We start from the raw sequence: 18,204 nt of genomic DNA on the forward strand, positions 1-18,204 counted from the left end.
ATATTATATTTTCTGTATTATTCTGTAAATTTAATACACAGATGTTGATATATATTTACATGTGATTTATATATTTACATGTGTTTATTTTACACAGATACATACATATACAGGGTGTTTCCAGTATCTCGCAACAAAGTAAAATAAATATCGTTAAACTGAACTAAAAAATCCCATATCATTTTGAAAACCACCACGTAATATTTCGAGACATTAATTAAAAAAGATCGGCCAATACATGCAAGTATAAGCGCGATTATAATTCTTCAATTAATTTTCTCTCGCGAATATTTTCTTAGAAAAATTGTCTTTGTAAATAAAAGCTTCATACGAAAATGGAATAAAAAACATAAACAAGTTTATACTTATTGACTTCTGTCAATATGTAAGATATCCTATGCTATGTATAATCAAGACGTTATTTATATAACACTACGTACATTCTATATACTGTCAGGTATGCCGACAGAGCCATCAGTTCATGATAGTCTCTTGAAGCGATAAGTTCGCGATTGAATGCTTTTGGTGGTAAATCTGATATTAAACCTAGCTATTTCAACTAGTAGGGTAAGGCATTAAATGTATAATAAAATATTTATCTTTCTTTCTTTAAATGTGCATACAAAATTGTGTGCAATAACAGGTAACGCTTTTATTTTATAAAAGACTTTCTATTTTATAAAAGATTTTCTTTAATTTTCAAATCGACTAACTCATTTTATTGTAAATATTAATTTTATCTTTTTCATACATTACAGTTAATAGAAATGAAGACATTTACGATTGAAAAGCTGTAATACCATGTTTCGACCATTTTGACATATAGAAAGTGTAAAATTTATAAGCTTAATTTCATTTTGACATTATAAAATTATTGTGTAATTAATTTTATATTATTGCTAGAAAATTATCTAAGCTATATAAAATAATATCTCATTATCTAAGCTATAAAATTATCTATCTTAAAAACGTATAATATTACCTGTGTTATGTTTTTAAAATATTTTTTATAATGAATATGTAGGGCCAGTAGGATATGTTAATTTGAATGTGTAACGAACGAATAAACAACAAATAATAAAAAATTAACATTTTATTCAAAAAGATGTGTTATAAAAATATTAACATAATTGTTTTTAGAATTTTGTTCGAATGTTTGATACAATCCGCTACATTATCAAAATTTCAAATATTTGATGATATTTGTTTTCCGTTCAGTGTTTGTATGTCTTTAATACATTTCTTACTTAAGGAACAGATTGATCTTGAAAATAACATGTTAGTAAACATATAGTCCATATCATAATCGTATAAAATCGCGTTGTTCAGAATATACCTTCATTTCTCATACATTTTAATGCTTATATTATATATATATTTATATATATATATATATATATATATATATATATATACATTGAAATATGTAATTGCACTAGGAGAAATCTTAAAGATAGCTAAATTGAGATAAATAAAAGTTATGTTTATTGTGCTTGTCTTACTGGAATTATCTAAATATATCCTTCATGTCTCCTAATATTCAAGTCCGAAAAAAATATTTCATATGTCGTTTTAATAATTTGTATATTTATCTTTTCTAATCATTCCTTTATTTATTAAACTGTATTATTTTAATTTCTTTTAAAATTAATCGTATTTTCTTATGAAGTGTTTGGTAAATTCTCTTGAACGTTTTTTCACAAAAAAATCGATTTTATTGCATACTCGTTGCAAATACTTTTTTTCTTAATGAAGAAAAGTTTTTTTAAAGATATCCGAGTGAAATTCAACATGACATTCTTAAAACTGTTATTAACTATTAGTATAATATATCTTGCCATGATGGCAATAGCGAGTCATGTGGATGATGAAGAATCAAATATCAAAGGAATCGATGAAGAATCGAAAATCGCAGTGCGCAGTGTATTAAACAATACATCAAGCAATATATCAGATTATATACTTCCGACACATTATAATATGAAGATAATGTTAGACAATGATTTTCTCCATAACGTATGCATAATCACTTGAAATATTTCTTATGCAAAACAATACATAAGTTTTTATTTACCGGATTCAGCGAGTATAATAGTATCGACATTAACGAAAATTAATGATACGGTTTATGAAACAATCTCAAGAAATTTTATTAAAAACAATATTGTCGTGCTCGATTTCGGTGATATCTTGTTGCGTGGAATGTACTATCTGTATATAGAGTATGAAATCTCAATTAATATCGTAAGAGAATATTTCGGAATTCCGTACATAAACAAAGATGAAGAAATAGAGTAAGTAAAAGAATATATGAAATATCAAAAACAAATTGTACATTTGTGCATTCTACGCTTACAATTATCTAATATTATTCATTATTTAATGTTTATCATTAAAATACGGCAGGTGGTTAATCGCAACAGGTATCAAAGCGAAAAAACAGCAAATATTTCCATATTGGGACAAGCCAGAATTAAGAAGTACTTTTAATATTTTCATACTGCATCATTCAAAATACAAAGCTTTGTCAAATATGCCGACAGAAACTACTATATTTATGTCCGATATTATGATGTGGACATATTTTCACAAGACTCCTTTAGATCTCCATAGATAGTGTAACATTTCTAGTATCGGGTTTTCATCAGATCATCCTCTCGGATAATGAAACAATTCGTTCATCCATATGGTTCAGACCACAATCGGAACCGCATCTAGAATTTGCGAAAACTGTTATTTCTTCTGCTAGTGTATACATTCGTAATTGGAATATTTGGAGGAGAGAACTTGCGTGGACCTCTGTTTCATTTGAGAGCAAAGTGGATCATGTCGTAATCCCGGATTTACAAAATGATATGGAACAGACTTTGGGTTTCATTTTTTATCGGTAATATATATAGTTGAAAATATAGGTATATTTTAAATACTATTTTAATTACATATTATATTGTAATCCATTTACATAAGAAATTATATTAATATCCAAAATTTTTCATACACATTAGTATGTATAATTATTTTTAGAGAAGCAGATATCACTTATAATGAAGAATTAGATCCTGTCGCATACAAGACGATAATTGCGCGCTTAATTTCACGTGGAATGGTACAAAAATATATTAGAAATCTATTCAGACCAACTTACTTATGGCCTCATACATGTTTAAACGAAGGATTTAATATATTTTATCAAGCATACATTATCGGCAAGGTTATTTTATTACTAACGCTATTTGAATACGCAGTCAAATGATTAATAGTTATCAATATAAATAATTGTTAAATATTTGTGCAAATATTCTGTTTTATTTCTTAAATGTAAGAAATTATTAGATTCCAAGTCTCTAAAGTTTCTAGAAATCCGGTGAAAGAAATTTAATAAGAACTAAATATGTATATGTCTTTGTATGAAAATTATCGCAGAAAAATTTACACACACAAGCACTCATACAAACTTTATTCTTAACAATAGCATATAATAAGCTAATTTTGATATGTACCAAAAACATTTTCTTTTTGATTATATATGATAAGTTATGATTATATCGAATTGATTTTAGGCTCTGCCAAATTCCCGGATGATGGATTTGTTTGTAGTTCAAGTTCAACATGAATTACTCTATCTAAATACTTATGTTGTTATAAATTCTACTATAGAATATAATATAAGCTATCCTGAAAATTATATACAGTCTTCTCTTTCTCATATCAAAGGTATGCGTATAACACTGCATAATTAAACAATTAAATAATTATAAATTTCTAATGTTAATTTCATAGAAAATGAGAAAAGTCATTTATAAACAAAAGATCTTGTACGATTCTTACGGAAATTGAATTTTGAAGTTTGGTGAAATTTGCAGAAACTCTGGAAATAAATAGTTTGTTGCAAATCAAAAGTCACATTAACCGCGATATCGTTTGATAGAGCCATTTCGTCGCTACAAGCGTTCAAATGTCGAAATAAATAATGTATTATTGAGTAGAATCACACACAGTTGATTACTTTTATTAATACATAGATATTATATTTACGTGGAAAATATGTGCATAAATGTATATATAGGGTGTCCATAAACTTCCCATATCCTATATTTCAGAAACGGTTCAAAAATTACGAAAAATCATGAAACAGGTGTTTAATTATTTTGAGAGGCTAGTCTTTTAAGGCAATTATGGAAGTTGTATCCCTCTTCCATTCGAATGGGGAGACTTAGGGGAAACTTATATAATAACTATAGTTTCAATTAATTATATTTTATCAAATATCAAATGGCATGTTATGGCGACGACAGCGGCGATGCTGCTACACACACATTTTTTCCGTGTAAATAAATTAGTAAAATGTATTAATATAAATGATCAACTGTATATGACATTCTAATATATTATTTATTTTATTTAATATATTATTTACTTTTCCTTAATAGTATTGAAATAACGCCTTATTTCGTTATTTGAATACTTGTAGTGACGAAACCACTTCATCAACCTTATCACATTTATTTTGACATTTAAAACATTTTTTTTTTTTTTCACGTAAACTATTTATTTTCAAATTCAGCAAATTCAATCAAAATTCAAATTTTTTCGAAATTCAATTTCCGTAGAAAGTACCGTGCAAGACCCTTCATTTGTAAAATTTAATATTTTTCATAATATTTGCAATAACGTAATAATATCTAACTTTAAAGTTAAATTTTTATATAATTTTTGGATAATTTAAAATGTGTAATTTTTTTTAAATTATTACTATACATGTTTATCTAAGATTTCAAAAAATCATAATAAAATATAAAATTAACTGATTTCTTATAATTGTCTAATTTATTATTTTTAACAAATTTTTAATCATTCACTATTTATCTGTTATTACAAATTTTTTCGTTGAATTGTATTTATCAATCTTTTATAGCTGCTTACTTAGATTTAATTACACAAACTTTGGGTGTGATATATTTAATTTTATTAATTACATATACAGGGTGTCAGGAAATTATTTGCAGTCCCCAAGTGTGAAGGTAGATTGGCTCAAATTAAAAAGGAAAGTTGTTGAGACGGCAGTCAGGTCAAAAGAAATTATCTAGGTAGTTAGACTATATGAATATATTTATTCAATTAATGAGATGCAGACGGATTTAGCTTATTACAAGACCAATGTGATTTATCACGTGCGCACTTGATAACGAACGATATAAGAGAGAGAGCGGAAAAAGGAAATAACGGGGGCGCTGGGATATACACCGAGCCGTCATGTGACGCACACGAAAGGCGCACACACAAGGCGGGCATATTGCAGCGCGATAATTTAAATTTAATTCTTAACACGCCCCCTCAAGATGCACATCCTAAACCCTCGATGCAGTTCCAGTGACTCGTTCTTGGCAGTGGCTTTGTAAGAACGTCGGCTATCATTTGATCGGTAGGCACATGCTCCAACGCTACAAGACCTTTTGCGACTGCTTCTCTGATGAAGTGATATCTAATGTCGATATGCTTCGTACGTTGGTGGTACATGTGATTGCTTGCTAAGCACTCCGCTCCACGATTATCGACAAACAATGTGATATCAGCTATATGAGGCAGATGCAACTCCTCAAGAACACTGCGAAGATATACTCCTTCCTTGACGGCTTCAGTCATACTCACGTACTCCGCCTCAGTTGATGACAATGCAACTACGCGTTGCTTTTGCGACTTCCACGACACTGCAGCACCTCCAAGCAAGTAGACATATCCCGTGTACGAACGTCTGTCAATTTTGTTTCCGCCCCAATCGACATCCGAGAATCCATGTAGAGGCTCATTTGTTTTGGTGTACATTAGTCCAAGGTTTGTGGTTCCTGCTAGATAGCGGAGAACGCGTTTTGCTGCTAGCCAGTGTTGTCTCTTCAGTTCACTATTAAGTTGGGCTAATCTTGATACCGTATTGGCTATATCGGGTCTTACTGCTACCGCTAGATACATAAGTGCACCGATAAGCTCCCGATACGGAAATGACTCAGTCTTTGAATTTGTTAATTCTTCCTGTTTGGCATTTACTTCAGATGGTGTGGCGACTGTATTGCACTGCTCCATCCCGAACCTAGCTAGAATATCCAGCGTATATCCCTTTTGAGTGAGCTTTATTCCATGATTCTCTTGGATAATTTCAAGCCCAAGACAGCGCTCAGCAGGTCCGAGATCCTTTATCTCAAACTCTTCCGCTAGTTGCTGTTTTACCTCTGATATCCACTCGACGTTCTGTGAAGCTACTAATATGTCGTCAACATATATCAGCAATAAAAGAACATCACACTCGCAATGTGCTTGATATAAGCATGGTTCACCATGCGTTGGCGTGAGCCCCATTTTCTTTAACTTTGCGTCTAGTCGAATATTCCATTGCCGACCAGCCTGACGCAGACCGTACAGAGCCTTGTTTAGTCGGCAGGCATTTCCTCCCGCGCGCAATTCCTTCAGCATATTCTGTGCTCTACTCTTCACCTCTAGTATGGGGTTTTTCTCGAGGATTAATTTCTCTAGCAAGCTCATTAGCATGTCTGGTACTTGCATGATAACCTCCTCTTCTAGATATCCATTCAAGAATGCTGTGACCACGTCAAACTGCCAGATAGTCAATCCGAGCTCTGCCGCGAGAGCCAACATAAGCCTTATAGACTCAAGTCGAGCGACAGGAGCGAATGTGCGATGATAATCGACACCGTAGCGCTGACCATATCCTTTCGCTACTATTCTTGCCTTTCTCTTCGCAATTGAACCATCTGAACAATATTTGTTGGTCAATACTATTCGACAGCCAATGGCCTTCTGATTGTCAGGTTTTCTAACAATCTCCCAGGTGTCATTCTTGATCAGACTTTCCACTTCTAACAGGATGGCTTCTTCCCATTCATCCTTCTCTTTACTCGACAGTGCTTCTCGAATAGACACTTCGGCGACCCCGGCAAATATATCCTCAGGGTCGACAGTTTCCTCACGAAAAACGTCATCCTCCAATTCATCTGTAATTACTTCATTTGGTATATTACCTTCATCTGCAGCACTCTCACGAACCGATTGGTACAGCTTGCGAGGACGCCCCCTGCTTCCAGTGCGTAACAGTTTGGGTCTACCCGGCCCGCGTCTGTTTAGAGCCTCCGGTTGTACTGACGCCACTGGTGTTCCTGGTGTTGGTTGATGCAGCGGACTCGTTCGCTTTCTCAGCACAGGATCAAACAGATTTGGTGGAGTTCCTGGCTCAGCAACCTCATCGTCTGAAAATTCAGGTACCTGAAATAATTCACGAGCATCGCACTCATCGGTTACTGCTTCACGTTTTGTCTCCAGAAATTTTACGTCTCTAGCTACTATGACTCTTCTCATTTCCGGCATCCAAATTCTGTAGCCTTTCGTTTCCCGTGGGTAGCCGATGAAGGTTCCTTTAGTCGACCTTGCTGCAAATTTATCCTTAGCAGGATCCTTGTCCAGGACGAACACGTTGGACCCAAACGATCGGAGATGATTCAGATTAGGCAATTCGCCAGTCCATTTCTCGTAGGGAGTAACTCCACTCAGGCTACTGGACGGACAGCGATTGCGTATGTGGCATGCAGTTGCCACTGCTTCAGCCCAAAAAGTCGATGGTAGCCCTGACTGTAACATAAGACAGCGAGCCATGTCGAGGAGAGTTCGGTTTATCCGTTCCGCGACTCCATTTTGTTGAGGAGTTCGTGCGACGGTCCACCTACGCTCGATCCCACAGTTCGTCAACAACGAATCCATTTCGGTGTTACGGTACTTCCTACTGTTGTCTGATTGCAAGGCCTTGATGCTCATACCCGTCTGTCGTTCCACAAAGGCTTTATATTGTTTGAAGGCTTCGATTACGTCACTCTTGTGCTTTAGAAAATATACCTCGCACCATCTCGAGCTGTCATCGATGAACGTGACAAAATATGTAGCGCCACTCATCGACTGGACACGTAAAGGACCTACAACATCTGTGTGTACAATTTTTAATACCTCAGTACACGGCGGACGTCCTTTGGGAAAGGGGAGAGCTGTCATCTTTCCTCTCAGGCATACTTCACACTTCTTCAAATCTTCAGCTTCCTTTGTTGTAGGTGGCGGCAACCTTAAGTCACATATGACCTTGACCAGATCCTTGGAGTTCAGATGACCAAGGCGCTCATGCCACGACCACAGATCGGAGCATGGAAGAGAAGCTTGTGCAGCACCAGCACACTCATTTTCGTCTCGGATATAATACAGATCACCTCGTCGATCTGCTACCATCTTCGCTACTCCATTTCTGTCAGTAACAAACGCTGAGTCACTCTGAAAAATGACTGTATTTCTTCTGTCTGTAATTTTTGCTACAGAGGCTAGATTGATTCTTAAATCTGGAACAAAAAGAGTATTTTGAAACTCGACTAGTCTGCGACCTTGATCACTGGAAACCGGCATCTTCACTGTCCCTCTGCCATCGATTCTCGTCGAGGCTAGACTGGCAAGATTGAGTTTGCCTCCACTTGACGGAGTGATCCAGTCAAAGGAATTTCTGTCTCCACACAAGTGAGCGGTACAGCCACTGTCGAGTATCCAAGCACGAACACTCGCTTGATAGCCTGATACCTGTTCTCTTTCTTCGAAGGTTGTGTAACAAGCCAGATATGCGTCATCGACAGCATGTGCGCTTGGCTTAACTTGTGATTTCACAGCTGCTGGTTTAGATTTCCCTGGGGGTTCGCTCTGCTCTCTGGAAGGACAATCAGGAGATTTATGTCCGGGAACGCCACACTTGTAGCATTTTATTCCTCGTGTATCATCCAGTGCAGGAGCCTTGCCATCGGTTTTACTCTTCTTGCGTCTCGGTCGTCGTCGTCCAGACTGTGCAGCTGCGAGAGCACCGGTTGTTTCAACTACTGTGGTTTGCTTTCTCACATCGTATTCCTCAAGAATCTTTACTTTCAGAGCATCCACGGTAGGAAGCTCATCCCTAGACTCAATCGCAACTCTAAAGTTATCGAAGTTGGATGAGAGACTATAAAGAAGCATTATCGATAGCAACTCACCATTGATTTAAACCTCCATAGCTGCTAGTTTATCTACGGCATCAAAAAATTTTGCCATATGCTCTCTTACGTCCTCACCATCCACCATGCGTTGCAAAATTAGCTGCTTGAGTACGTCGCCTTCCTCGCCGGTCCTTTGGATGCGTAAATTGATTCAAGCTTAAGCCATACTTCTCGTGACGTGTCCAGATTTCGAACTTGAGGTAGCTGCGACGGATGAATAGATAAAATCATATCTGATCTGGCTTTTCTATCGTTTTTTCTTCACTGACTTTGCAAAGCTGACATGGTTACTGCGTCGGCGCTTGTTCCCACAACAGGAAGAGTAATTTCACCGTTCACGTATTCCCATAAATCACTTTTGATCATTAAAGCCTCTATCTGCATTTTCTACGTGTCGTAATTGTCCTTAGACAGTGGCTCAATTCGAGTTCCGTTTATCGCTGTTCCCGACATATTTCACTAAAGTCTAGTCTTATCACGTCCACGAACACGCGGTAACGCTAACCTGAAAACTCGAATGAATATTTTTGATCTTATTTATTACATTAACCTGGGCCCATAACCTGTTGAGACGGCAGTCAGGTCAAAAGAAATTATCTAGGTAATTAGACTATATGAATATATTTATTCAATTAATGAGATGCAGACGGATTTAGCTTATTACAAGACCAATGTGATTTATCACGTGCGCACTTGATAACGAACGATATAAGAGAGAGAGCGGAAAAAGGAAATAACGGGGGCGCTCGGATATACACCGAGCCGTCATGTGACCGAAAGGCGCACACACAAGGCGGGCATATTGCAGCGCGATAATTTAAATTTAATTCTTAACAAAAGTCTTGTAGGGGATGGGAGATAAGGAGGAATTGGGGGGTGGGGGTAGACGAGGATTTGACGTTGGAGGAGAGGAGGGTAAGGTGGAAGCTGGTGGAGAGGGCAAGGACAGAAAGGACGAGGGGGAGGGTGGTGGTAGTCACAAATAGAAGGATATGGATAGATGGGAAGGCTTGGGGATGGGATGTGGAGAAAGATAGGTGGCATGAGGAGATGGAGGAAACAGAGGATGAAAGCGATGAGTAGTAAGAAGGGGGGGAAGGGAAAGAGGGTGAGGAAGGTAGGAAATGAAGAAAGGGAAGGGTAGGAGGAGGAAGGGGGGAGGAGTAGGGATAGGGAGAAGGGTATAGGGGTGGAAGAAGAAGGGTAGGGAGGGATAGGAGGGAAGGCTGAAGGGAAAGGGTGGAAAGGGAGAGTGGGGAGGGGAGGAGTTGATAGCCTCTGTTATTTGTTTTTTGTTTTTAATTTTGGTTTGGTCTAGTCTGTGCAGTCATTTCTGATGCTGGAAGGAAAAGGAAGGAGAGGATAAGAGCGAAAAGAAAGTACGAGGGAGGAAGAGAGGCTGGACGGAGGAAACAAGGGACAGGAGAAAAGAGAGAAGAGGGAGAGGTGCAGAGGAAGCAGTCAACCACAAGAAGGAAACAAAGGCGGCAGAAGGAGGGTCTGAAGCCAGGCGGGTGATAGGGGGGTCGAGGGAGGGAGGGCAAGGAGGGAGAGGATGCGTAGGGTGGGTGAGGGTATTGTAGTCTGTAATGGTCGCAAAATGGCCAGGTCGGGGGGGAGAAATGGTATAGTTTTGTTAAAGGTTCGGGAAAGCTCCTTGTAAAAGCGCCTTGTAATCCCCAAGAGGCGACAATAAACTATCAATCAACAAAAGTCTTGTACTGTTTTGCGATATTTGCAATAATTAATGAAAAATTAATTAAAGAAGATCGGCCAATGCGCATGGCTAGAAGTGTGTGGCGGTGAAGGCGGTCTCACTGTAACATAATGGCGGCTCGCGGCGAAGCAGTGATTGGGGAGGTGTGGAGCCTTCGCCACGCCCCTACACACTCATCGCTCCTCCCCTACCCAATCGCCCGCTTCGCTGCGAGCCGCCATTATGTTACAGTGAGACCGCCTTCACCGCCACGCACTTCTAGCCACGCGCATTGGCCGATCTTCTTTAATTAATTTTTCGTTAATTATTGCAAATATCGCAAAACAGTACAAGACTTTCCTTTTTAATTTGAGCCAATCTACCTTCAAACTTGGAAACTGCGAAAAATTTCCTGACACCTTGTATATTCACAAACTTTTATTGCGCATTGCAGTAAAGACATTTTAAATATACTAAATTCCTTTTCTTTCAAACATTATAGGATCCATTATATGGCGCATGTTAGAACGAACATTACCACTTCATATATTTTCAAAGGGATTCATCAAATATTTGGATAATCAGTAAGTATAATGTATTGTAATGTAATAATATACATCATAGAGGAAAAGGAAGAAAAACAAAGTATAAAATAGATTTAACAATAAATTTCCAGTTTTTTAATGTTTAAAAGACATAGATATTTAAAAGCTTAAATTTATACTGCTACTTTATGTTTATGAATTTTTGTTAAGATTGAATTTCAACATTTTTCTTAATAAATATATAATAGATATTCATATTTTCTAAATAACAAATAATTTAAATTGAATGATTTGGAGAATGTAGTTTTACAAACATAGAATATAAACACTCTAAAATCTTTGTAATATAAAAATTAATTTATTATTTATTCAGTCACGACGAGTGCTAACATAATTATTAATAAATATATATTAATATATATTAAATAAAAATATATACATAAAATATAAATGAAATATTTTTATTAAAAATATATACTAAAAAATATATATTACATATATGTATATATAAATTTATTATTTTTGTATATGTTATAAAAATAATATATATATATTTTTTTTATTTTTATAACATATAAAATCCATGAATCTATCGTGTATATAATCAATAATTGTATATATTGTATATTATGTATTATATACACGATAGATTCGTAGATTATATATATATATATATATATATATATATATATATATATATATATATATATGTATGTATATATATGTATATATATATACAATTATATTAAGTTCATAAATTTCTATCTCTGTAGGAGTTATATTATAGATTAAAATATGATAATAAATTTTATAAATTATGATTTTCTTCATTGTTATTTATTTATCAATTTTAATATAGTATTAAAATTATCATAATGTTAAATCTTATAGATTAGATGATCCTGGAGCAACAACTTCTCGTGATTTCTGGAATGCTATTAGATCTGTCATGATTGAATTCAATTCCACGTATGATTTTAATATAAATGACATGATAGATTCGTGGATTATGTAGAGGTGTACTATCGTGTTGAAGGTGACGCAAAATTATGCTACTGCTCTTCCAAGCGTATCAGTAGAATTTTACAACAAATCAGATGAGAAACAATATTATATACCTGTTACTTATACTACAGAGTCGAAACTCGATTTTAAAGTAAGTTGGACGAATTTTTGGTGAACACCATGGCATTCAAAAATCGTACTCTATTTTGAGAAAGATGAATGGATTATTTTCAACTTACAACAAGCTGGTAAATATTGAATAAAAAATTTATATCCTTATTGTTTATTTATAAATACAGGGTGTTCGGAAATTCAATCGCCAAATTTTCAGAGATTGTCGGGGGCACCATAAGAATCATTTTTTGCAAATGAACCTGGGGTCGGAAACGTGTCATTACATCGCTACGGCATACGGAGTGTTCGAAAGATTCGGGACCTCGAAATATCACAAAAAATAGAAGTTTTACAAAATATTGTTTCAAACAAAAGTTGGAGGGTGTAAAAAGGTCTATTTACTGGCGCCATGTGTTTGACCTTGGATGGCGTCGCCAAGGTCACGACAAGGCCAACTTGAATTTTTGAAATGGAACCCTCCACTTTTTATTGCATATTCTTGTGGCCCTTCTCGAGACTTTTTCAAAGCACTAATTTTACCAACTTTAAGTAAGCCGTTTCGAAGTTATCGAGCTTTTCATGGTAAGATGTCTCGCCCACGAAGGCAAGACATCCAAACACAAATTCGATTCCCAGATTGGAAGATGATCTAACCAACCATGGCAAGAACGGTGATGGATCCAGCCGATGAAGGCACGATCGGTGGCTGATCCAGCCGATGAAGGCAAGAAAAAAAAAACAAAAAAAAACAAACAATTTTTTGTAAAACTTCTATTTTTTGTGATATTTCGAGGTCCCGACTCTTTCGAACACTCCGTATGCCGTAAGCGATGTAATGACACGTTTCCGACCCCAGATTCATTTGCAAAAAATGATTCTTATGGTGCCCCCGACAATCCCTGAAAATTTGTCGATTGAATTTCCAAACACCCTGTATATAAACACAGGGTGTTAATGAATATCTGTTACAAACTTGTAGGGTATGCAGAGGGTTTAAAGTAAATCAACTTTTAATAAGAAACTCATTTCCGAAAGCATACCGTTTGCGAGCTGCAGACTGGAACTGTTGGTATGTTCAGTAATAAGAATAATTCTCATAATAACTTTATTTGGTTACATTACACTACAAAAATGTTTAGCAATGTCAAAACAGATGACTACAATAATTGCTCATAATGACGACCACCAACTTCGATGCAAGCATTGCACCTGCGAAGCATGGTACACTCTTTCCAAAATGTTGGACGTCATTTGGATTTCTCGTTGTCATTATGAGCAATTATTGTAGCCATTTGTTTTGACATTGCTAAACATTTTTGTCGTGTAATGTAAATAAATAAAGATATTATGAGAATTATTCCTAATACTAATCTTACTAATACCAACAGTTCGTCTGTATTTCGCAAACGGTGCGTTTCCGAACATAAGTTCCTTATTAAAAGTTAGTCTACTTTGAACCCTCTACATACCCTAGAAGTTTGTAACAGGTATTCATATACATATATTTACATATATATATATTTACATATATATATATATATATATATATACATATATATATATATATATATATATATATATATATATATGATATATATGATATATATATGATATATATATGATATATATATGATATATATGATATATATGATATATTACATATATATACGTATATATATATATATATATATATATATATATATATATATATATATATATATATATACGTATATATATGTAATATATCATATATATCATATATGATATCAATTTTAATTAAAAATAATCATAAGATGTATTAAATTTCATATACATAATATAAGATATAACAAGAGATATTGCAAGAATATTGAAATTTTAACAATATATTTGAAATTTTCTTTCTTGCTGTAATATGTAGAATTGCTGATACAGCCTTCATGTTACATAATAAAAACGGAAGATGCAAACATCTCTAATTATAATAATATATTTAATTTCGTAATAACATTACGAAATATGTTTATAATTAATATATATAATTTTAAAGTATTTAATAATCAACAAAAGTAATTTATTTTATAACAGGATACTATCGCGTCAATTATGATATTGCGAATTGGCGAAAAATTGCACAATACTTAAATTCTGAAAAATATAGTAATATACATGTTATCAATCGAGCGCAAATCATCAATGATGCGTTTCATTTTGCGATAGAGAAGAAACTTGAATTCTCCGTATTTTGGGAACTCGCTTCTTATTTGGCACAGGAAAGAGATTATATAGCATGGTATCCTATGCTCAAAGCATTTGAATTTTTGTCGAACATCTTTCCATTTTTAAATTTTTATCCTGAATTTAAGGTATATATATAGATATAATTACATTTTTTTATATAAAAATTATCCATTACATCAATTATCTATTTTATAATACAACGATTTAAATCATAATAATGAATTCTTTAAAAATAAATATATGTAGTGAGTTGTACAAAAAAAAATTAATTATACATTGTTATTTAATTTTTTTTTTTACCAAAATTCAGAAATTTAAATTCAAAAGGCGCTTATGTTACATATTTGATATATATTTTTTATATTTAATACAATCACATAAATTTTGAATATTTCATCGTTATTTTTCTATAATAATAATACATTAGTATTTACATGATAATTGTTGATCAATTGTGTAATTAATATTTAATTAGTTTTAGGAAATTATAGAACACAGTATATAACACAATTATCATTCTTATATTAATTTTCTTTCGTAGTATTCGAATGTTTACGATGTTAAAAATATACAAACATTTTGCTGAGAAACTGATTTATATAATATTAAGATAATCTTTATACATTATACAACACATAATAATTTAATATATAATAATCCACTTGTAAATGCTTGTCTTATAAAGGAAATTGATATTTAAAGTTTAAAATCTATATTTACTTAAAATCTATATTTGATACGCCACAGATTTAAATTACGAAAATAATAATTAAGAAAATAAAAATCATATATCAAAATCGATACATCAATCGATACAACAATATGCACAGACTAAAATATATGTACAAAGTGTCTCGTAAAGCTTGCCTCGACTCTTGTTTTTTCATTGCTATGCGACATTCGCCGCTGGCACACTTATCGTGCATATCCTACGATATAGTCTCGCGAAACGCACGCTTATTCACATTTTTAATTAATATTTTAATAATTATTACGAAAATTGTAGAATGGTAAAGAATCTTTCTGTTCAGTTTATTGCGTTCTACCCACTCACGAACGTTAGCACAATTTTATGAAACACTTTATATATCGATATGTGTGTTGAAGATTCATTAAATGATATAAAATCCATACCTATTTAGATGATAAAATATATACACAATTATTCACACACAAATAAGAAATTGATAAATCTATTTATTATGATATTGATGCTACGAAGTCACATAAATATTAAAGAAATATGAAAGATAATTATTTATTAAAAACGTTTATTTGCGCGTACATTATACCTGTTCTTGTAAATAATAAATAAACTAAATATAATGATAGTTATTAAATTTTAGGGAGTGCTAAGGTTTGATTTTATGCAGAATTTTAGATCTAATTATTGGAATCTGTATGATGAAAGTCACATCAGCGATCATGCTAAATGCTTAAAACAAGAACTCGCAAAGTGGGAGTGTATTATAAATGAAAATCCTTGGGAAGGAAAGTCTAAGCGTCATTTGAAATGGCATCTAGCAAATCCTAAAGAAAACAAGTAATTCTTTTCATAATATTTTATTCTTTTTCTAGGATTATTTTTTTATATTCTACATATGTTTGAGAAATTAGTTATCACTTATATCAAAAAATTATTCATAAAATACTAAAAAAACTATTAACACAATTTCGATTAGAAGATTTTTATTTCTTTTCTGGGCTGTCTTCTGTAGAATTTTGCCTGGATGGAACAGGTGGACATATTGCAATGGTTTGAAAACGGCAGATCGTGATACATGGATCAAAGTTTTTAATGATTACATGAAAGGAAATGATAAAATATTAGAATGTTTGGCTTATAGTAAAAATTCTGAAATTATAATCCATTATTTAGACACAAAAATATCAGAAATTATATATAAATCTTGGTATAATGTATCTTATATTGAATTTAAATCGATAGAGCGAGCTTATCCCTTAACTGCTAATATTTTCCTTTCTATTCTTGAGAGGAATACTAAGTACATGCTTACAAGTTTATTAAGTAATTACGAAACAATAAGACACAGGTGACGATATTATTTAATAAAGATATATTGCACATAGATGTGAAGATTTATTGTACGAATTAGTTATAATATTGTTTTATTCTTGATAGGAGAGTCAATAAGATTGCGACATTAATTGTTATAATTAACAGTGCGTATTCTAAGGAACAGTTGGATGAGGTAAATTTTAAATAAATCAGATTTCTATATTTTATATAATATTTTTCTATAGTTCTGTTCATAATGATACTCTGTATTTGTGACAGTGCAATTATTAAGTAGAAAATCATTTATTGATAATAATTATTAAAATAATCCATTTTAGATAAAGGAATTTGTAAAAAAGGAGATCAAAAGTTCAATCATTTCAGTTACCGATATTGCACAGAAGATGGGAACACGCTGGTCGGAAATTGAAAAACAGACAAAATATTTTCGATTTTTATTCAACAATTGAATAATTAGATTTCTAAGACATTAACTATTTAAAAATTAAAATTATAGAATAAATGATTGTGATAATATTTATAAATGTATATACTTAATTATTCACTAATGTCATATAAAAATTAATAATAGTTTAATTGTATTTTATCAATATAATATTAATTGTACAATATAATATTAAGAATATTGTATTGCATAATATTGTATAAAAATATTATATTTTATAATATTGTATAAAATTATTATATTACATTATAATATAATTCATATTATGAATATTATGTATATTTCTGATATTATATTATATTAAATATTATATTGTGTTTCTTTTCTGTATTATTCTGTAAATTTAATAAATAGATATTGATTATATATTTACATGTGTTTATTTTACACAGATACATACATATACAGGGTGTTTCCAGTATCTCGCAACAAAGTAAAACCATAAGTAAATATGGCTAAACTGAACTAAGAAATCCTATATCATTTTGAAAATTACCACGTAAAATTTCGAGATATTAATTAAAAAATATCGGCCAAAACATGCAAGTATAAGCGCGATTATAATTATTCAATTAATTTTCTCTCGCGAAAAGTTTCCTAGAAAAATTGTTTTTATAATTAAAAGCTTCATATACGGAAAATGGAATAAAAAAACGTAAACAAGTTTATTGACTTCTGTCAATATGTAAGATATCCTATGCTACATATAATCAAGACGTTATTTATATAACACTACGTACCTTCTATACATGGTGTCCCAAAACAAACGCTTGATATTTTAAAGGCAGATTCCCAGGCCAATTTGAAAACGATTTTTTCTCAGCGAAAATGTCGCGGCACTAATAGTTTTCGAGATATACACGATTGAAAATAATGGGTTTTTCGCAAACTAAGGCTTATGGGAATAAAATGTTAATAAAGTCACATTATTTAGTTAATTTTAGGTAGAGTTTACTTTAATAGAATTTTAATTTAAGGCTTAGTTAGAAAGATACATGATGACAAAAATTAGGAATATGCAAAAAATAATGATCACCCTCGACATTTTCGATGAAGAAAAATCGTTTTTAAATTGGCCA

General features: G+C 32.7%; 1 pseudogene; it reads left to right on the forward strand.

The window, feature by feature from the left end:
* The first annotated feature begins 1,785 nt into the window (after window positions 1-1,785).
* Window positions 1,786-17,129, forward strand: LOC145974939 (aminopeptidase N-like; annotated as a pseudogene).
* The last annotated feature ends 1,075 nt before the right edge of the window (window positions 17,130-18,204 follow it).

This window comes from Camponotus vicinus, unplaced genomic scaffold, assembly GCF_025532165.1.
Source record: "Camponotus vicinus isolate PSW18456_S1 unplaced genomic scaffold, iyCamVici1.0 SCAF_7, whole genome shotgun sequence".
Classification (NCBI taxonomy): Eukaryota; Metazoa; Arthropoda; class Insecta; order Hymenoptera; family Formicidae; genus Camponotus; species Camponotus vicinus.